We start from the raw sequence: 22,678 nt of genomic DNA on the forward strand, positions 1-22,678 counted from the left end.
ACACTAGTTCATTTTTCAAGATTTAATCTTGGGGGGGCTTTCCAATGTATATTCAGGGAGAGTTGTAATTCTCACTTTTTCTGGAGGCCTAAGAGATTCTAAGATCATTAACATTGTGTTCTTTACAGTACAGATTTCAGAGTAGCAGCTGTGTTAGTCTGTATCCGCAAAAAGAAAAGGAGGACTTGTGGCACCTTAACAGGTTTCAGAGTAACAGCCGTGTTAGTCTGTATTCGCAAAAAGAACAGGAGGACTTGTGGCACCTTAGAGACGAACAAATTTATTTGAGCATAAGCTTTCGTGAGCTCACTTCATCGAATGCAATTTGTTCGTCTCTAAGGTGCCACAAGTACTCCTTTTCTTTTTACAGTACAGAGAGGCTGTCCATGAATTATGCTGGTGCTAGCTCTGGTAGAACTTTTTTGAGCAGCATTCAGCTGAGGACTTGAAAGCTCACACTGCTGAAGTTGTAAACAGTGATATGGGAACCAATTACAAGGGAAATCTCCAGCCCCAAATGCAAATCTTCACATTGATGTGTCAGATCTTACAGGCAAGATCCTCCTAAAGCTCATTTAAGTTATTTGTTTTCTTCCTCGTTTCAATGCACTATATACTATATGTATTTTTTTACTTCTACTTAATTATTTTTCTTAAAATGTTTTTTAATCACATGGCCATCCATATATATTGTATATTAGTAGAAAAATGCATTTAGGCTCCCAAAAGCTCTTTGAAAAATAGGTTACTCCTAGTCATGTTTAGTATTTTTTCCCTCTCCTCAGGATGGAATCTGCTTTCAGACTATTTTTCACAGAGGAAAGGGATTAGTGCCCCTTTATCAATATTGTCCATATCCCCACTCAGTATACTTTATTATCACTGCTAGAAGGTGCTTCTTGAAGACTGAGCTGTGAAGCTGTAAAAATCAAGCTTCTCAAAGCTGGGGAAAATTGAAATGTCACTCTCTACAAGGAGTTTTAGGAGTGAGACTAAGCATTTACCTCAACCCAGGCCATCCATTCTATGGCCTAGTTTAGAAACTTTCAAAATCAATTTTAAATCTTTTCTTTAAGGCTCTCATGTCCCTTCAATATCATACTTTATTATTAAATTGCCATAGTCAGAGCAACATTTGGGGAAGAAATTGATTTGTTATTTGCAGTGACTACTATTCTTCCTCACTCTGCTCTACCAAACACCAAACTGGATGGAGAACTTCCTATTTTCAACAGATGCAATAGGCCACTGTGGTGTTTGACAGACAATTCCTCATGTTCACAGAACTAGCAATGCTCTTCAAGGCCAAATTAGATTTATATGGAATGGTAGGTCAGCTAGCAGCATTATGTACCAGTCTGAGTGCCCAGGTTAATTAGCAGCCAAAATATAAATAGTAGCATCTCCAGGGACGCTGACATGCTTAATGCATCTGTGGCAAATCAAATTAAGAGAAATCCCATTATCTTGTTTGGGTTTCTGCTTTCTACTGACCACATGTTTCAATGTCCAAACAGGCCAGTTATTGCAAAGATATTTCATTACTCTAATATACTGTCCGAAAACAGAATATAAGGCGAGGCGGGAACCTAACCATACAACAAGATCATTATTTACAATTAAACTAAATTCATTTGTTTTCTCTTTTCCCTGTCAGGGTAGTTATCAGTCAGCTGAGATTACACTGTCAGCACAGCACATGGTATTTTTGCATTTTTAATGCAGCCCCCAAACATTTTTATTTAGCTCACTGTTATCACAGTATTACTAATGAGCTGGTTGGAAGACAAATATTTTTAACAATACTTATAACCTTGTCATGCTCTGGGGTTTGTTTTCTGATGTTTATGAATATTTCTCATAGGGACTGAGTAAGGTAAACTGTCCATTAATCTCTAACTTTATAGTCTTCATGTTATTCAAGACAGACAAAAGAAACCCATAAGCATTGGGAGTTTTTAAACAAGATTATTTTATTACTAAGGGAATGAAGGACATGAATAAAAGCAGAAATGAGAAACACGTACAAGTTTTTATATAAAATGATACTGTGGCTGGAATAAAAAGCAAAGAATAAAGGGAAAATGCACTGATCCCTTTGTACCTTTGGTAACTCTGGATCATTAAATTCAGCTTCATGGGCAAGACCTGACATTTAAGTTGCATATTTAACTACGCTTTGACACTGATACTTTCCAACAAGGGATAAGAGAATAATTTGATTTTCAGTGCAAACTATCACTATTTTAAATATTTAAGATAATGTAATTTATTTTTTTCCAACATGTAGTCACATTATAACCAAAACATCCCCGAAGGGACAAATCCTCCAGCATTAAGTATTTTACCTAACTAAATTTTAATTAAGGAAACCTGAAAATAAATCCCATCTTTTCTGTGGCCTGTTTCCTCAGTCTGTTAAATCTTTGCTCGTGAAAATAAGTCTTAGATTCTTATGTAAAACAGCAAGCACTGTAATTAAGTGTTCTAGGAAACCAATCGTGCACTTTCAGGTATCTTAAATGTGTAGACTGCCAGCGATACATTCTTCGATAGAACTTCAGTTGAGATAATTACATGTATTTTAGCATTTTTTCCTTTTGTTATGTTTCAGATTTTAAATAGTGTTCTGTTTCCTTGTGCTGGCTCATCATCACTTTCACTTTTAATTTGACAGAAAGAGTGGTAATCATTTTAGAAGAGGAATACATTTTTGTCAGAAAGTAGCCCATTTCTACCTGTGTGGCATGATGCTGTGTACAAAGCACTACATAGGTAAGTTCTGTGCATATTAATGATTTCCTTTGATTGGAGGTGTGACCAAGGATCACACGTTTCCTTCTTAGGAGTGAAAATTCAGTTAAACTGTTCTGTTATATGACTGTCATTTCAGTCCCAATGTGGATGTGATTGCATATATATCATAATATTTCTCCTGCCATCTTGTGTTATTTTATTTATGTACTTTAAGTGGTTGTAGTGCTCTTGAAAATACCAGACTGATAGTACCGGAGACTGATTTTCTGTATTTATCCCCAATATAGGTATAGTGCAAGCTTTCCCATACTTCTCTGCTCATGTATTCATAACCAGAACCAGGAGGACCATCTGTAAAGGATGAGAAGGTACAATAGTCACCACCATTTATTAAGTGCTACTATGCAGCAGTCTCAGATATACCATTTATGCACTAGATTTTCTAGAGAATGGTGTGTGACATACAATGACAAGATTTCTGATAGCAGTGAGTGGCAGCGGTTGGTAAGTGTTCACTTTTAATGTTGACCGCTCTTTTTCAGTCTCCATGCCCATTTAGCTCATGGCATCTACTCATAGAATTTAGGGACCCAATTAAGAGAGTGTGGGGAAAATAAGTAATACAAACTAGATTTATAATGCATCAAGTTGTTAACATTGTTTACATAAGAAAATGTGTTTCATGACGTATCAATAATAATAATACAGTATTATTTCTTTTGTTTGTTTACTCAGATATCTACAACACTTTCCTCCCCTCGCTTTCCCCCCCGCCCCAGTTTTTGAAGACCAGACATAAATTGTTTGTGGGTGGCAGGTATCTCAATCCCTGCATATCTGAACTATGTAAGAGTTAATTATATCCCACTTCACTGCAGCTACAGTTAGATTCCTGGGGCCTCTCTGTGTATAATGCTGCACTTTAGTAATGTGTGTCACTGTAGAGACAAGACACATTAATGCAGACCAGAAATTATTAATTACAATTATAGTGACTTACAGTATTTAAAAAAATCAGAGCTAGATGAAATTCATTTTGAATAAAATTCATTATGAATTTAGCCCTTTTTGGAATAGCAAATATTTCATTAAAATTATTTTTTTATTGCATGTGTTATTTTTCAATATTTGCTGGGTAGTCTAGACAAATAACATTTTAGTCTATATGTTTTTAGTAGTTAATTTTGACTATTTGTTATTCGTTATTCATCTTGTGTCACATAGCATTATTTCTGCTCCCTGTTTGGATGTCTGGAACTTTCAGATAGCAATGACTGAATAACACCTTTCCAATAAAAATATTTAGATGAATAAACATTTGTAAAACTTTCAAGATTTGTGAACATTTTCACGGGTACCTCACAGATGTCCAAATACATTTGTGCAACAAATAATCTGACCCCATAAATTACAATAAACTGAATTTGGTGTTTTTCAAATAGTCATTAAGCCATTTTTTTGCTTGCTAATTTCTTTAAAAGTATTCACTACAAATTAGCGCTAGTCAGAAATATTTCCTCAACATTTCCCCTCAGATTTTATCAATTTTAGTTCAAAACTGAAACATTCTGTGTAGCTGGTTCAATTTAGATGAAATTCCTCCAAGCAGTCTTTGAAACATGCCTGCCAAGAGTTCCAGGTTCCAGGGCTCCAGGGCAGCCCTCCAAGTGGATGGTCCCCATGCTGGGAACTCCAGGGTTTTCCCTTTTGTGGAGAATTTCAAAATTTTTGGTTTTCATTCCAAATCAGGACAAAAACCAAATTTCAAAATATCAGTCATCTATTCCAAATAGATTCATAGATATTAAATGCAGAAGGGCCCATTAGATCATTTGGTCTGACCTCCCGTATAATAAAGGCCATAGGATTTAATCCAGTTATTCCTGGATTAGATTGAGCCCAATAACTTGCATTTGACTGGAAGATATCTTTTAGAAAGGCATCTAGTCTTGATTTGAAGACTTCAAGAAATGGAGAATCCACCACTTTCCTTGGTAGTTTTGTTCCAATGGTTAATCAGCCTCAATGTTAAATAATTGTGCCTTATTTCTAAATTGAGTCTTCCTTCAACTTCCAGATGTTGGTTCTTGCTATGCATTTCTCTGCTACATTCATAATCCCTATGTTACCTGGTATTATTGTTGAAAATCATGAAAATAGTGATGGTGACATTTTCTTTCATCAAAAGTTGCTTTGATATATTTGGCAAGTTGAATGTCTGCCTCCTAACTGTCTCAAGGTCACTTCGAGTACACTGAATAGGGCCGCAACAATGTCTAGAAAATGGTTTCTATCTTTGATGAGAAATCAAAACTCATGTTTTGCTTCTTTCTTAGAAAGTCAAAATAAATACATATTCCGTTCCTCAGTGCAGTCTAACCTATTTTTTGCATTAAGTAAACAGATGTTTTGCCAGTTAAACTGTTAGCTTAGCAAAGTTTAAATATTTGTGTCCAATGGAGGGGAAAGCTGAAAATCAACTGGTAAATTCCTCTTCAAGTGGGAGGTTTTCATAGCCTGAATTTTCCTGTGTCATCAGTAACATCCAGATTCCCAGCAGGGAGAGCTTGATAGAAAAAGTTGTCTCGCTGTCTCAGGATTTATTTTGTGAATGAGAATGAGACAGACAACACTATCAGCTGAATGGGTGTCAGGGGATTTGGATTCTTTCCCGAGCTCTATCACTAAGCTGCTGAGTCACATTGGGCAAGTTTGATTAATTTTCCATGCCTAACATTCCCTAATGATTGAAGGGAAGACTTTCAGAAGCACCCAAGGGAGTTTGTAGCATAATTCTCCTTGGAAGTCAATGGAGCTTGTGCTCCTAAATCTCATAATTGTTTTAGAAAATTTGTCCAAGAATCAGTTCCTTACCAAATGCAGGATAGTTTAAAGTACAGTTCCTTTCTGAAAGTGACTACAAAGAAAAGCAGCATGAAGTTCCTGCTTTATTTTCTCTTTATTCCATATCACCTGTGTAAATTTTCCAAGTAAACTGATGGGGGATTTTTTTTTAACTGCCATTCTGGAAAACTCACCCAAAGCTCAGCAAATCAGATCAGGATCTTTCCTGCCCAAACATATTACCCCTAACAAAGTTTAAATTAGTTCTTCAGTGACATCTGTGTAACCCTACTGCTGTTGTCAGATTGACACAGATGGAATTTATTGGAACTTAGCAGGCAATTCTCTTGGTGATGCAAGCGGTGGCATTTGGTGTGGCCTCAATCTACAGCACTTAAAAAGAACAGAACTTTAGTATCTCTAACAGAAGGGGGAAAAAAATCTCACAAAAAGAAGATACAAACCTTAGCACAGACTTAGTAAGAGTATAAATATGGATTTTGAAGAAGGGTACAAGCAGATTGAGAGATTCCAATATTTACATATATCCCCCAAGTGGAGTGCTGTTGAGAGTTCTGGTAGTATCTCTGTCCAGAGTTTCCCTGAGAACTTTCTCAAGCTATCTTGAGTCCTTGGACACCTGTATACCTCCTTAGCATATGCATACTTTCTCTCTGTTTCTTGATGAAATTCCAGTGACGCATTTGACAGGTCCACCCCCATAAGGCCAGTAATTGAGTAGCAGAGCACTGGAAAGCGTTGTGCTTTGAATGCTAGGGGTGCAAATTGAAGTACTTCTAATCTGTTGCAGGGGTTGTGTATACTCCTTCCAGCTGTATCATATCCCAGTGCAGTAGCAGCAAAGAGCCTTTCCTGGTCCTAGGAAATTACTCCTAGCTATGCAGGGCAAGCCCCCCTTGCAGGGAAGCTCATTCCATGGTGTGATTTTTAAATCTCTTCCTCAACTGCTAGACCATATAGACTCAAGAATACCCAAGAAGATGTAGAATGCATCTCTCACTTGGAAGTTCTAACAAGAGTAAAAGGCAGTAATCACTTTATATTTTTTTCTTTTGTTGTTGCTTAAGTCACTTCATGTGTCTTTGAATAAGCACAGGGAGGGGCTTTGCTGAGTTAGGGGGCTGCCATTTTTACATTACCACTTTTCAGAGCACAACCATGCTTTAATTCATCAGCTTGCTCCTATGCATGAGTTCAGTCAAGAGCAGGAATGAGCCCATTACTTGTCAGCTGCTTGGAGATCTTCAGATAACAGGTGTAAAGGGAACTTGTAACACGATAAGGCTTCTGGACAAAGTACTGTTGTTTGGAAAACTATTGCCAAGCAATAAAAATCACTATTATATTTCAATTTCTTTTATTGTAACAACTGTCTTTGAAAGAGGCAGTTTTTTACAAGTGTGTTTTACTGGCACAATATGGAAAATCAGGCAGGCAAAAGAGCAGGTACCTGTGGAGATAATAATCATGATCAAAATAGACTGTATTTGCAGCTCAGACAGTTGCTGTTATTCGGCATATCTATGGTCAGTCTACATTCACCACATGTACTTTTCCTTTAAGAGAGAATCTCTTTCATTCTAAATACTTCACTGACAATTATCAGACATTCTGTGATGTGATCTGAATTATGAAATCTTACTCCTGTAGCCATGCTTCTATGACACGTTCACTCGGAAACTTAAATTACCATGGACTGGATTGTGACATCTGTAGTTCTTGCTGTATTAGGGGATGGGATATATACAGACGCCTTGAACAAGCAGCAATGGCTAGAGGTGTTTTGCCTGTAAAAGGCAACAATAGTGTGTACTTCTGAATGCACTCCCCCAGACCTCTTGGGTCTGGGGGAGTGCATTCAGAAGTATATACTATTATGATTGCCTTTATAAAGGATACAGTAGCTGTTCCTTGTTGTGCCAGACTCAGATCTCTGGGTAATATGGAGGTGAAAGAAATCATGGCCTGTTTTCTTTGTGGTGCCTTGCAGCTACTGATGGTCCTCCACACTTCACAGCAAAGGAGCTTATGGAGAGGATATGTCCATTTGTATCTACAATAGGGTCTTCTGCCAAAAGTTTCCCATTGTTGCTGGAGCTGGTTCAGGAGAGCTATTGTAGACCTGGTTCCAGACAACTGCTAGTATTTCAGGCACTGTGACACCTAACCTTGATCTGAGCATGTGCTCGTAAGGCCAGCAGCTGCCAGAACTTTGTCTACGCTATCATTCCCCCCATTCCTAGGGGTAAGTTAGAGGTAGAAACAAGAAATTTCATAAAAATAAGTCTAGGGTCGGCAAGGCTGCAGTGCAAGGGATAGGATTGAGGGTATGTCTACATGGCAACCTTTTATCTCCCTGCAGCAGCAAGTCTCAGAGTCCAAATCTATAGACTTGGGCTTGTGCTACAGTGCTAAAAATAGCTGTGTAGACATTTGGGCTTGGGCTCTGAAACCCATCCTACTTTTTGGGCTTCAAAGCCTGAGCCCAGATGTCTACACAGGTATTTTTAGTGCTGTAGTGTGAGCCTGAGTCTATAGATCTGGTCTCTGAGACTCGCTGCCATGAGTTTATTTTTGGGTTTATTTTTTGCTGTGTAGACATATCATTAGGCTGCATTTTTCACTGGACCACTAGCAGGGAAGGAATTGTGCACTATCTTTCCCTTTGCAAACATGCTAGGAGCAGCCAAAATACAGCCCAACTATATTTACTCCATACAGACTAGTCCTGTGTTCTTTGTGAAGTTAAATACCATTGTCTTCATTGTGTGTCTTGATCATGCAAGGAGTGTAGGTGTTGTGTCTTTTGCTGTATACATAAGAGTGTGAGGGACAGAACACTGGCACAGTGGGGTCAAAATAATCACGTTTTCAGTATACACATAGAACTCTCAAGGTCCAGCTGCCTATATATACTGCTGCTCTGGGAGGGTTCTCCTAGATTCTAAGTATAGAACATGGTGAGTACTACTAGGGGACTCCAACTATTTAAAGGGATACTTCTCTATTCCTATACACTATAGTAAGTTAGGGTCCTTAAGTCGTTTTGAAAATGCTGTATTTTGACAAAGTGGTAAGGTAATTTTCTTTTCTGGACCAACTTCTAAATAAATAAATAAAAGATATTACCTTACCCACCTTGTCTCTCTCATATCCTGGGACCAAGAGGGCAACAACACCACTGCATATTTTGACAAGTGATTGCTAGAATTTTTTAGTCTGTTACATCTGTCTTTTTCAGCTGAAACAGTGTGTCTGAATATTTAGCTTGTATTGTTAACAGGAAAAGAAATATTTCGCTCCCATTTTTCAGACTGTTTTAGTCTCCTAAAATGTAATATTTCCCCAATATAACTTCATGTAGGTTTCATTTATTTTAACTTTTAAAAACAATCCTTCCATTAAAGGTTAAAGTAAGAAGTTGTTTCTTTTGTGAAAAAGATAAAGAATGCAGACTTTATAGGCCTGTGCAGTGAAGACCACCAGGAAGCTGCCAAAGAAAATTGGATTCATCCATACAGAAGAACATGGTTTTCTTGCAGTAAAATTCATTAAGTTGCCCAAACTCAGAACTTCCCAATGCTAATCACTCCAAGCTCAACTCTTTCATGAGGGTAAAATGCTCTGCTGAAGTATCTTGTTTGAATTCGATGGAGTTACGCTGGACTATACAGAGTAAAGTTTGGAGTAAAGAGGAGATAAGGGTGACACTCTTTTCCCTGACAGATTTAAAATTTTTATTAAAGGAAATGTTAAAAAAATATATATAAAACATAGTTTGGGAAAAGAGCGTCTGTACATCTGGTTATAGTGCTTAGATTATCCTCAAATACAAAGTTTGTTTTTAAAGTCATATGATACATAGAGTACGTAATCAGGAATAACCCAAATTTAGGTGAATAGATTTAACAATACAGTTTAGATTTTAGAATCCAAATACTCGTACATCCCTTGTGAAAAGTTGTACAGAGATTTGGTTGTGGAAAGCAAAATATATCAATGACTAGAGATTGTCCCTCAGTAATTGAGAATTAGGTTGGTTGTCCATTTCCTTGAGGAAAGTATTTGTTACTTTCCTGACTGCACTTCTCATCGTGCAGTCAGGAAAGTAACAAATATATCTACAATATCAAACTCTGTGTGTGTGTGTGTGAGAGGTACACAGGGCTTATTTCTGCAAGGTGTTGAGCTCCCTCAACTCCCATCTAGCTCAATCAGAGTTGAGGGTGCTCAGATCTGATACAAGAAACTCTGCATCTCACAGGCCTTTACGCAGCAAGTGCTTGGATTTTGTCCTCCCATCCCCATTTCACCATTTGTGCTACAAACATATTTCCCTGCAGGAGAAAGGATTAGTTAACTGGATTATGTGTGAAGCTTTAATTGCTCAGATAAATTGCCTATGGTATATTATTTTGGTATCTTGTGAATCAACATGCAGAAAAATGCTAAGTTCCCTTGGTGTATATCCAAATGGGCCAAAATCTGATTTTTAGTTACACCAGTTTAAATCTGGAATACATCCATTGACTTTCACGATTATTCTGGATTTTTACCAGTGCACATAAGAGCAGAATTTGGCCCAGTAAACCCTTTCTCATTGTACAACTCCTCTGCAACTGTGCAATCCATTTTTCATATGGAGCACATTGGTATTCTATGGCATTCTAGTCACGATATGTAACAGGACCCCAAAGACAGATTATGCAGTCACAACGATGAAAATTGATTACTAAGCACTCAATGAGTCATCTGCCTCAGGAAGTAACTACTTCAATCTATTATTGTCAAAGTCCTGATGGGTCAACCAGGACGTGAAAAGGAATTTGCATTAAATTGATTTGAGTGTTTTTTTTCTAGAAATAACATCACTCAATCAAAGGAAACATTCAGACAAAGCTAGACAGGACTGACTGAATTTGATTTGGAAAGGCAGAGCAGCAAGGGATGAGCAGGCTGATTCAGATAAAAATATAAATGGGATTTAGAGCACCATAAATCTAATTTTGCGGAATAACAGGTTAGAGGTGGTGGTAAGAATTTCTGCAATGCAGATGGAGATGCACAAGCAAAGAATCTTTTATTTGGTTATAGGTGTGTGTGTGTATATATACAAACAGCACATGCTATAGTATGTTTATACAGGTAGTGTATTTATATATGTATTCACCATTAAAAAAAAAAGGTTGTCATTCGGTAATAAAGGATAACTTATTTATTTCCAACATTGGGTGATACCATAAATCACAAGAGCAAGGATCTTATGCTTTGTAACAAGATGCTGAAAATGGAGTTATTCTGGATTATGTAGTTGCATTGAATATTTATTTATGTTTTATAGTTTGAGGTTAGCGTGTTTCTGTTTTGAAAGCTTTTACCTTTCGAAGTCAGGATTTCAGAATATGCAGCCCACCACTTCATAAAATTCAAAAAGTGAAATATTTTCTCTTGATTTACAATACTCTGAGATCAGAATCAGGCTTTCAGAACGGACAGAAAATGGGGCATTGGAATTCTGTTGTTTTTTCTGACAACATTCTGTATCCTGAATAGTCTCTGTCTCCTCCTCCCCACCCCCCGTATAAACTAGGTCTTGTAATCACTGGAGTCATCTTCAAACTGTTTAAAATGTATGCGTTGCCAGATGTCCGTTTTTGACTGGAACATCTGGTCGAATAGGGACCCTGGTGGCCCCAGTCAGTACTGCTGACCGGGCTGTTAAAAGTTCGGTTGGCAGGGATGGCAGGCCCCCTACCTGGCTTCTCGCAACTCTCCGGAAGCTGTGACCTGTCCCTCGACTTCTAGGTGGAGGTGCAGCCAGCGGGGCTCCGTGTGCTGCCCCTGCCCTGAGCACCGGTTCTGCAGCTCCCATTGGCTGGGAGCTGCGGGGGCGCTGCCTGCTGGCAGAGGCAGCATGCAGAGCTGCCTGGCCGCACCTCTGCCGAGCAGCCAAGGGACATGTTGTAGCTTCCGGGGACCCCCCAAGGTAAGCACCACCTGCACCCCTCACTCCCTCCCATACTCCAACCCCCACCACAGCCCTGAGCCCCCTCCCACACCCAAACTCCCTCCCAGAGTCCACACCCTGTACTCCCTGCCCCAACCCTGAGCTCCTACCTGGAGCCTGCACCCCTACCCCCTGCCTCAGTTCAGAGCCACCTCCCACTCTCTGAATCCCTTGGTTACACCCCTAGCCCAGAGCCCCCTCCTTCACTCCAAACACCTCATACCTGACCCACCCCAGAGCCTAGACCCCAACCTCCTGCCCCAGCCTGGAGCCCCCTCCTGCACCCAAACTCCCTCCCAGAGCCTGCACCCGAACCCCCTGCCTCAGCCCAGCGCCACTTCCCACACTCTGAACCTCTTGGCTCCACACCCCAGACGCCTTCCCCCTGCCCTAGCCTGGTGAAAATGAGCAAGTGAATGAGGGTGGGAAAAAGCGAGCGACAGAGGGAGGCAGGATGGAGTGAGTGGGGGCGGGGCTTTGGAGAAGGGGTGGGGGGGCCTAGGGGATGGGGCGGGGCAAGGGTGTTCACTTTTGTGCGATTAGAAAGTTGGCAACCCTGTTGGCAAGACCATTATTTATGGAGCAGTTCCTAAAAGTCTAAGGGCAGATCCTCAACTGATGTAAATTTTCACACTTCCATTGACTTCAACAGAACTATGACAACTTACGCTGGTTGAGGATGTGCCCCCTAAACTTTATATTCTTTAGTCCAATTCTGCAACTTCCATTCAGTCTGAATAGTATTTATGAGACTAGGCCCAAGAGAGCTCAGCGTGAGTAGTCCTATAAAGCTCTATTGTGTGTTGTACAAAGGCATAGTTGGAGGCATTCCCTGCCCTGAAGAGCTTGCAAACTAAAGGAGAGATTTTCAAATGTCTCAGGGATTTAGGAACTCAACCCCAGTTGAAAGGATTTGGGCTCCTAAATTGCTTGCACACTTTTGAAAATCTTCTGTATAGATGAGACAGGCAAAAGATGGGGGAAAAAGAATTTTTATTCCCATTACTGGCAGGGCTGAAGCACACAGAGACTCAAGCCCTGATTCAGCACAGAACTTAAGCATATTCCTAATTTTGACTTTAATCAGCATTTTGCGTGGATAAGGAATGCAGGTTCGGGCTCCTTGTGAGAAACAGAATTAGCATGAACAGGGACCAAACTGTAAAATGCTTGAATTTTACCAGTAGACAAAGAGGTGTCAGGGCAGACAGTAATCTGCATCTGACATAAGCTCTCAAATGGAACATAGGCATTTATCAGTTCCTATAAATAACACAGCTGAGAGGCTTCAAGTGCCTTGAACATATGTAGAACTTTAAATTATATCCCTGTTCTCAAAAAAAGTCCAATGAAACTTCTTAATCCAAGGGGTAACATGATCAAAATAGGTTTCAGAGCAGATAAATCAAGTCACCAAATTCCAAACAGCCTGCCAAATGGGTGAAAGTAGACCAACCATGAGTGCAGTGATACAAATCAGGAAGCGTCCTTCCCTACCCTGGCATCTTGAAAGTGAAGTAAATGAGAACTCTGGGCTCTGTAGTCACTGATACATTTCAGCTGCTTTTTGCTGCTCCAGCTAAAATATGTGAAATCTAATTGGATTCCCCATTACATTTCCTAAATACAAGAATCCTGAACAACGCCATCTAAAAGACTGGAGATTTGGAACATCTCTTCCCCAATCAATGGTACTGCATGTCTGAGTAAGTGTTGAAGGATTGGGCCCTTAATGTTTGTACAGTACATATATCATCTAAGACCTGATTTTTCTCTGTCCAGCCTCTGTCTGTGTGCACACTGGTACGCATGCTCAGTGTGGTAACATTATTTACATGAACATCTGACAAAATGTGCATGTGTAGAGATCAAACATGCAAGTATTAGTGCACCAAACAGTGCAAAAGGTGTGTGCCGCTGCAAAGATGCACGTGGAGGGTGCCTGCTGAAAATGGGGCTCATAAAGTTCTATATTAGAGATAAAAATATTGTTTTCATAAGAACATAAGAATGGCCATACTGGGTCAGACCAAAGGTCCATCCAGCCCAGTATTCCGTCTACCAACAGTGGCCAGTGCCAGGTGCCCCAGAGGGAGTGAACCTAACAGGTAATGATCAAGTGATCTCTCTCCTGCCATCCATCTCCACCCTCTGACAAACAGAGGGTAGGGACACCATTCCTTACCCATTCTGGCTAAAAGCCATTAGTGGTCTTAATCTCCATGAATTTACCCAATTCGCTTTTAAACCCTGTTACAGTCTTAGCCTTCACAATCTCCTCAGGCAAGGAGTTCCAGAGGTTGACTGTGTGCTGAGTGAAGAAGAACTTCCTTTTATCTGTGTTAAACCTGCTACCCATTAATTTCATTTGGTGGCCCCTAGTTCTTATATTATGGGAACAAGTAAATAACTTTTCCTTATTCACTTTCTCTACACCACTCATGATTTTATATACCTCTATCATGTCCCCCCCTTCGTCTCCTCTTTTCCAATCTGAAAAGTCCTAGCCTCTTTAATCTCTCCTTGTGTGGGACCCATTCCAAACCCCTAATCATTTTAGTTGCCCTTTTCTGAACCTTTTCTAATGCCAGTATATCTTTTTTGAGATGAGGGGACCACATCTGTATGCAGTATTCAAGATGTGGGCGTACCATGGATTTATACACGGGCAATAAAATATTCTCCATCTTATTCTCTATCCCTTTTTTAATGATTCCTAACATCCCCTTTGCTTTTTTGACTGCCGCTGCACACTGCGTGGACGTCTTCAGAGAACTATCCACGATGACTCCAAGATCTTCCTCCTGATTGGTTGTAACTAAATTAGCCCCCATCATATTGTATGTATATTACTTACTACTATTTTGTAAAATAACTGCCTGGGATTGTGATTGACTCCCTGGAAATCAGTTTCTCATTAAACACTATCACTGTGCATTTTTAAGCTCCTCTTAGGCTACGTCTATACTACCCATCGCTGGCGGCAGCATGTAGGGTATGTGCAGCTACACGCTTCAGGCACTGGCACGCTGCACTGCTAAACATAGCAGTGTAGGTGGGGAGGCATGGCTTGAACAAATAGAGAGATGTCTAGGGTACGTAGTTGTATACATACTCACACCCGTCAGGCATGTCTGCACTCTACTCACTTAATACACTTCTGTTCATACCCATGCAAGGGGGCTGTGTGGGGATGTACACCACACACTGCTGTGTGCCGTCTAGACGTACCATAAATGAAAACTCTTCTTCCGCCTTGGTTTTCATTTGAATCCAGATGCACATGGAAGAACCATCAGTAGGCTCATCTCTAGTACAGCTTATTCCATTTGTAGGCGTCAAGAGAGTGCTATTATACTGATCAGCTATATTCTTAACATCAGGAAAAGGCATTGAGGTAAAGAGGAAATGGCTCTCTTCCAGGAGTGTTGGTACCAAGTGCCCTCAAATTACAGCACTCAACACTATGACAAGGAGGAGCTGACCACTAGGTTCTTTTAACAGAAGTGCATTTATTGTTACGTAAAAGTTGAAGAGCATTACTGGAATCAGGCAGCAGCTAATGCTCTGAGCTGGGATAGAGGACACTGATGAATTTCAAATGATTCCAGTGAAAGCCAGAGAAGGTGGCATTATTTAATATGAATATTGAAATAAAATATTTAAATTGACAGCAAAATGTACATGCATATACAAACTTTGTTATTAACTCAAATGAATGATATATAATCACCAGCTATCCGTAAAGGGAAATAACTGAACTGCATCTTTTTGAAGGTGGAAAGATCTAAGAGGCTTTAGGTAGAGGTCAGCATAAATAAATAATAAATTAGAAAGGATACTCCTATACTTGCACTAGTTTCACACAGATGTAACTTTATTGACTTCTTCATTCGACTTCCCAGTATAAATAAGAGAAGAAGTGTGTTCCTCACCATCCTCCTAAGTTTATTTTAAATAAAGAGTGGGTCTCTGCAACTAAGGAAGATTTACTAAACATCTGGCATAGTTAGTCAAATTATAATTACAACAAACACATTGGCTCCTTCAGAAGTCTAGCAGTCAGTTCTAGAACATTAGATTTTGTCTAGTGAGTAGCCATCCCATATATAACAAAATTAAGACATTAACTAGTGTGTTCAGACTCTTTGATGTCTCTGCAGGATTACAATGGTGAGAATGATTGCAAGGCCTAGAGACATTCCTCCTTTGCCTAAAATGAGCAGTCCTTAAAACATATTATCTTACAAAAGAGTTGGAGCCCAGTTCTGGGTTGTCATTTGTCTATGAACTTAATAGTCTGAGCCACAGCCAGAGTATTTGAATGACATATAAATAATTGAAACAAACTATATATACTTGCTACAAGGCTGAGAAGAGCTGCCACTTGAACTAGGAAACCCAGCTGAGGATGAAACAGACCTCAGTCTGCCCTTCTGCAGTCAGCCCAAAAATACTTGGGCACTATAATAGTAGGAAGAAGCAAGAACAAAGAAGAAGGGTGACATGTCTACTCAAGAAACCAAAATAAAATAATACAATTGGAACAGTTGAAAACTTAAGTACAGAATTCTGTATCCAACCCACAGGGAACACCACCAAGAGAAGAAAAAAATGTGTTCAATAGCATAAAGAACATTACGTGAAATTAATCATATTTGAAAACCTAAATTAAAAATGCGTGTCTGAGACAAAGTTAAGAAAAAGTCAAAGGTTGCACAGAAATCACCCCTGCAGAAGCTCATGACTGGCAGAAAACACCAATAACTGACCATAGTTATCTAGAGCAATATCAAAGCATGCTTAAATTGTCAAAACACATTGACTAAACAAAGCTTGGAGCTAAATCAAAGGCAGACAAAATCTCTACAGATAGCAGTAGAATTGCTTCTTCTTTAAATGATGCTGGTATAAACCTGGAGTAATTCTACAGAAAGCAAGGGATCTACACAAGGGTAAAATCAGAACTGGTCTGAATAAGTCGAAAATCAAGCAGGAGGTCCATACCCAATGGTTTTATAAAAAAGACTTGTCCATACAACAGATATACCAGAACAAACTAGTGTGCCTGGATGTTTCCTGTAAAGAGTAGCTCAGGGATCCTTATGTAATGCCCATACTTTGCCAAGGCGTCATTGCTCATTGTCTGCTGACAGAGAAATTAAATTAGTTTCTCTCTGGTTGGCTCTGTTTAATTGGCAGAGCTCTTCAACCTCATAGACTTTTAGAAAATTTAAGTCAGTTCCCTTTTGTCTCCAGATTGTCCAGATACCTCCTTTACAACAACTCGATCTCCAAAGACAAGAAAGTGGTCCAACCAAGAATGATTCCTAGCCCAGCATTCTAAAACATTTTGACTGAAATGGGAAGAAAAGCAGCACAGATGATGTTATGCCATTTATTGTTAAGCAGATGTTTCGATCACCACTTGCAAAGAGACCAGATTATTTCTATGTGCCTGTGCTGTCAATCTTTCTGCAAGTGCATCTGTGTATTATTTTGCTAAGATTAAGCAAAATTCAGTTTTACTAAAAGACTTTTAAATTATCATTTAAATGGAGATTTTTCTTAATTGTTTGTGTGAGAGAGGTTTTGAAAGACTAGGCTAGATCTTTAGCTAGTGTCAATCAGTGTAGCTTATTTGAAGTCGGGGGAACTTCACTTCACAACAGCTGAGGACCTGGCCCTCTATTACAGAATCAGAGGTAATGGAGAGGAGCTCCAAATAACTGGGAAATACAGTTCAGAATACTGTGAAGAAAGGGCACAGAGACAATTGCAGAAGTCAAAGGGCTGTGAAGGGTATTCCATTTCCTTCCCTTTCTACAGTCCTTTTCCATCAAATGAAAGCCAGGAGTCTGAAAAAAAATCAAGCTCAAAAAAGCAGCAATCATAAGCACTGGAGCAAATGAGGAACCAGGAGCTGATTAGCAGAGGATCAAAGTGAATGTGACTGATGCTCCAAGGAGCAATAAGCAGTTTGTTTGTACATTCAGCCATTTTGTGTCCCAAAAGTATCTTTAAGTTTTACTCTCAAGTATGTGACAACTGGATGGAATAGCAATAGCTGTGCTTGTACATGAATCAGGATGGATCGATTGGCAAGAGAGTTGTTTAGATGGAAAGTAGTTGCCACCGTCTTGGTTGAATTAGTCTCCATTGCTGAAAGTAAGTGATCAGAGTATTCAGGTCTTGGCAGAGATTTCCTTCAATCCTGTGGAAATTGTATCCCTTGTCAGCAATACAGATGCCATCAGCATACACGTATTTCTTGGCCTGCATTTCAGGAAGGTTGTATGTAGATATTGAACGAAAGGGGAGCCAAAACTGACCTTTGTGAAGGCCATTGCAGAGATGTTTAAAGTGATGGATTATCTCCCCAATTTGCGGAATGAAGCTTCAGTTGCTAATCATTTCTTGAATGAATGGCACCATCCGCCTACACGGAATAACTTGCAGCAGCTTGGCAGTCAGCCCGATGTACCGTGTCGTAGGCTGACGTAAGATCAATAAGAACTGCACCAACTTTCTTTTCTGATACAAATGCATTTTCTGTATCTTGATTTGGGGAGAGTACCTTCTATTTTCCCCTCCTAAATCCAGTCTAAAGGCGAGGCAGCTGAGGATAGACTGCCTCTTTAATCTGCATCAGTATTAGTCTCTTCATCACCTTGTAGATAATACACTGCAGAGAAAATGGTTGATAGCTCTTTGGGTCTGTCAGTGCTTTCCCTGGCTTGGCAACAGCTATGACCTTTGCTCTGTGCCAGACGGTTGGGATGCTGCAATCCTGGGTACAAGGATGCAAAAATCAAAGTGGACAGCTTTTGGTGATTGGCCCAAAATGAACGATGAACTTCTTATGGATGTTGTGTAGACCAGGAGCCTTTTTAGACTGCAGTTGATGTATAGCCAGGTTGAGCTCTTGATCAGTAGAAAGAGCAGGTTTGTGTTCACACTCAGTATATATTCCAGTGAGAGACTGAATGACTCTAGAACAATGTTATGCTTAGAACTTGTATAATCATGGGGGAAAACTGAATTTAAATTTTAGTTTCCAGAAAACAATACTCATGCATGGGACTTGGAAATTTGGACATCTCAGCCAACATTAATGCCAGCAAAACTCAATTGGTAGTGGAAAGCGAACACAAAAAGCGTCTGAGTCTGGTGGAAGCAAATTTGGTTAAAAATTCAAACCAGTGTTCAAAATATTTGCTTATATAATCCTCTAATCAGGGAACAGAAAAAATAAGATAGGGCTTACATGGTGAATCACAACACAGCTCGGGGGCTGGCTATATGTGATCAATCTGGAGAGGTAAAAGAAAAAAGTGGTAAATTAATTCAAATGACAAACCTGTAGAAATTACAATGTGCCCATGGATATTCTATGACCAGCAAGAGGCTAAGCTTATTGAATAAGGTATTCATTGTAGAATATTCATTCATCTCCAATTATGAATGAACGTAACATATAACCTTCAGTGAACCTGGGTGTCAATGTCTGTCTGTTTAGAAAAGAACTGTACTAAGGGGTACGGAGAACAAAAAAAGAGATTAAATATGCATTCAGCTGCTAAGAATCACATGGGTCCATATGTAGATGAGAAAATGTCTAGGTTTGCTGAAGAAGGAAAGCATAAAGTGGAAAGAGGTGTAAAAGGTCTCTCTATTGGCAAAAAGCATTTTGGCTGCCTGATGTAGACTTGTTGGTATTTTCCCAGGGCCTTAAAATTTTAATTTGAGGCTTTCTGTGCATAGCCTGCCTGCCTTGCAATTTCTTCGCAAGTTAGATTCAGTACTACTTATGTGGAACACACTCTAATGCAGGGGGCGGCAACCTATGGCACGCGTGCCAAAGACGGCACGCGAGCCAATTTTTAATGCCATGCTGATGCCTGCAGGGTTCCAGCTGCCGGCTTTGCTCAGCCTGCTGCCAAACCCAAGCCGGGACCCCGGCAGGCAGCAGCGTGCCATTAAAAATCCTGCCTGCCCCGGCCTGCTCTTCTCCGCCCCTCCCCCAATGGGGGCAGGGTGAAGAAGCTTGGTCCTACTGGCTGCTGCTGCAGGGAAGGCAAGATCCCCCTCCCCCGCCTCTTCTGCCAGCGTGCTGGGGTTCCTGCCCCTCCTCCTCTCCCTCCCTGCCGCCGATCAGCTGATGGCCCTTGCAAGGGAGTGGGAGAAGTGGAGACAGAGCGTGCTTGCTGCTCTGGGGAGGAGGCGGAGAAGAGGTGGGGACGGGGCCTTGGAAAAAGGGGGTGGAATCGGCATATCCCCTCCAGCCCCCTGCCATGAGCCACTCTGGGCAGGGGGCTGGGAGCACCCCTAGGACTCTAGCCCACACCCCCCAGCCCTCTGCCCTGACCCGTGCAGCCCCCACGACCCCAGCCCTGACTCCAGCACCCCCACACATACCCAGCCCTCCCACATCCCATACCCTGACTCTTGCACCCCCCGCATTCGTACCCCCACCCTGAGCACCAAACGGGAGCTCCTGCACTCCCCCCCCCACACACACACACACATTCCCACCACACCCCTCGCACCAAATGGGAGCTGCCCTGGTAAGCACTCCACACCCACTCCTGCCCCAACCTTGAGCCCCCTCCCTCATTCTAGCTCCTGGCCAGACCCTACACCCCAACCCCCAGCCTGATCCTTCACCCCCAGCTCTGTGCTCAGTGCACTCCCACCCTCAGCTCAGTGCAGAGAGAGAGGAAGGGAATGGGCTAGAACCAAGGAGAAGGTAGGTACCCACTGTATGTGGGCAGGGCTGGGATCCCAGACCGGCAGCAGGCTGAGCGGGTCTGGCAGCCGGGACCCTGGCTGGCAGGAGCCGGCGGATGGAACCCCAGACCAGTAGCAGGCGGAGCGGCAGCGGGCTGAGCCGCTCAGCCCGCTGCCGGTCTGGGGGTCCTGGCCGCTGGCCCCGCTCAGCCCGCTGCCGGTCTGGGGGTCCTGGCCGCTGGCCCCGCTCAGCCCCCTGCCGGTCTGGGGTTCTGGCTGCCGGCCCTTTGCCAGCTGGGGTCCCAGGTGCAGGCCCTGTTCAGCCTGCTGCCGGCCTAGGTGAACAGAACCCCAGGCTGGCAGCGGGCTGAATGGGCCAGTGGCTTAAGATCAGCATTTTAATTTAATTTTAAATGAAGCTTCTTAAACATTTTGAAAACCTTGTTTACTTTACATACGACAATAGTTTAGTTATATAAACTATAACACCACACCACTTCTGAAAGGTTGCCGACCCCTGCTCTAATGCCAAGGAAAGGGTTGGTGCAGTAGTAGCAAAACTTGAGACACGTTAATATTCAGACAGTCTTGACAACTTGGGAGTATCCTTTTTTTTTTCTCTCCCCAGAAGTTATAGTCCTACCTTACTTATCCTAATCACGTCTGAGAAAATGGCTTATCTGCAATGTATGGGCTTGCAGGGCTACTTCTTAGAGTGATTAATGGTGAGTAACTGATTCCCCTTCTCTTCCATTCACTTGCTGAGCAGTCAGGGCTGATAAAGTGTAGTAAATTTTTGCGAAGACAGGGCTCAGAATACAGCTTCACAACTTATTCTCTACAGCCTGGTGGAGATGGCATGCATTCTTGAAAAATGCCAAAAACATTTTAAATAATTCCCATTAAGTTTTTTTTTATCCTTCGCTAAACCCAGCACTGTTTGTGTAGTCCATCTGCCCCTAGTAGTTATAAATATTCAAAACTTCCAACAAGATATTGGCACAGCATTGAGTTGCTCTGTGTGTATCTTTTGTACAGGGGTGTTTATAATATTTTCCTGGAATTAAAGAATACTTGTTTATTGCAAGAGGGCCTGGAATGCAAGACCTATTATGGGCATCTAAGGGTAGCAAGTCTAAAAGAATCTCTTGACAGTATTACTTCCTTCTACATTTTTGCAGTTGATATATGTTCTTTCTCTGGACCCCAAACATACAGTGGCAGAGTCATAAGTAGGATTGTGTATAACACACTGGTTTTGATTGTATTGATTTCACAAACCACACTCTGTGGGTTAAGTTGACATCTTACAAATCTAAAACCTTCAAGCAGAGTTAGATCTAGCACCTGTAAAACAAGTTGGTTTCCTATTGTGGGTGTCCTTTATTTAGTATTATCGGTACTCCAAAGAGGACTGTGTAAAATGATAGAACATTCTAGCGAAGTAAATGATTCAAAAGTAAGATAGTCTTTACTAAACTTAAGCATGATTTCATCTCTTTTAGCTCTTTGACATTGTTCAGGCTAGATATATTATATCTTGTAATACTCGGAGGGATGTTTTCTATTTCTAAAAGAATACTTTCTTGTAATCAGTGAGGGCAATAAGAAAAAGAGATGTACCAATGAAGATAATCTGTCTCTGAGCAAGTGTTCTCTCATGTAACATATGAGGTTGTCAAATCCACTCTCATCCTTTGGGCTAAGGTGGTTAATAGTTGAGTCTAGATATATTAAGTTGATTGGGGGTACACAGAATTTCACAGCATGGTGGTAAGAAACAGGCTCTATGGTAGATATTTCCAAGGATGCTTGGAGGAGGGTATGTGAATGGAAGATGATGAATAAAGATATCAATATGCTATTGTCAAGCCAGACCTCATAGAATGTGCTCATTGAAACTTTGAAGAAGAATATCTTTCAAAAGAAGCTCATGTTAACATGTTCTGCTTTGATAAAGGCAGAACATCTTAAAGGCCTGCAGGCTAGTAAGTCTACAATAAAATTGTACTGTAGTGTTGATGTTTACTTTTTGATCACTGGATTATCAGTGGATATTTATGCAGAGTTTGTGAGTCACCCTTTAAAACATATTCAGGGTTAGATCCACAAAGGGATCCCCATTCAGCTGCCACCTAATCCTGTAAGCATTTTTTTTCCCTTGGGGCAAGAAGGGGCTGATCTAGTGGAGACATCTAACTCCAGGAGATGATTCATGGCTGTGAATAAATGAAAGTAGGTGCCTTCCTCTTGCCCAGAGATAGGTGCCTAACTTCTTTTGAGGGATGGGGTTTAGGCCAGCTCAGCTTCCTGGCTTTT

General features: G+C 41.0%; 1 long non-coding RNA gene across 1 annotated transcript in view; it reads left to right on the top strand.

The window, feature by feature from the left end:
• LOC142073494 (uncharacterized) overlaps positions 1–22,678 on the top strand; it is a 167,806-nt gene that overhangs the window by 44,610 nt on the left and 100,518 nt on the right. Inside the window, exons 2-3 of the long non-coding RNA XR_012670380.1 lie at positions 2,678–2,775; positions 3,045–3,125. This is a non-coding gene — a long non-coding RNA (uncharacterized LOC142073494). The remainder of the gene's footprint in view (positions 1–2,677; positions 2,776–3,044; positions 3,126–22,678) is intronic.

Source organism: Caretta caretta, chromosome 10 (genome assembly GCF_965140235.1).
Source record: "Caretta caretta isolate rCarCar2 chromosome 10, rCarCar1.hap1, whole genome shotgun sequence".
Classification (NCBI taxonomy): Eukaryota; Metazoa; Chordata; order Testudines; family Cheloniidae; genus Caretta; species Caretta caretta.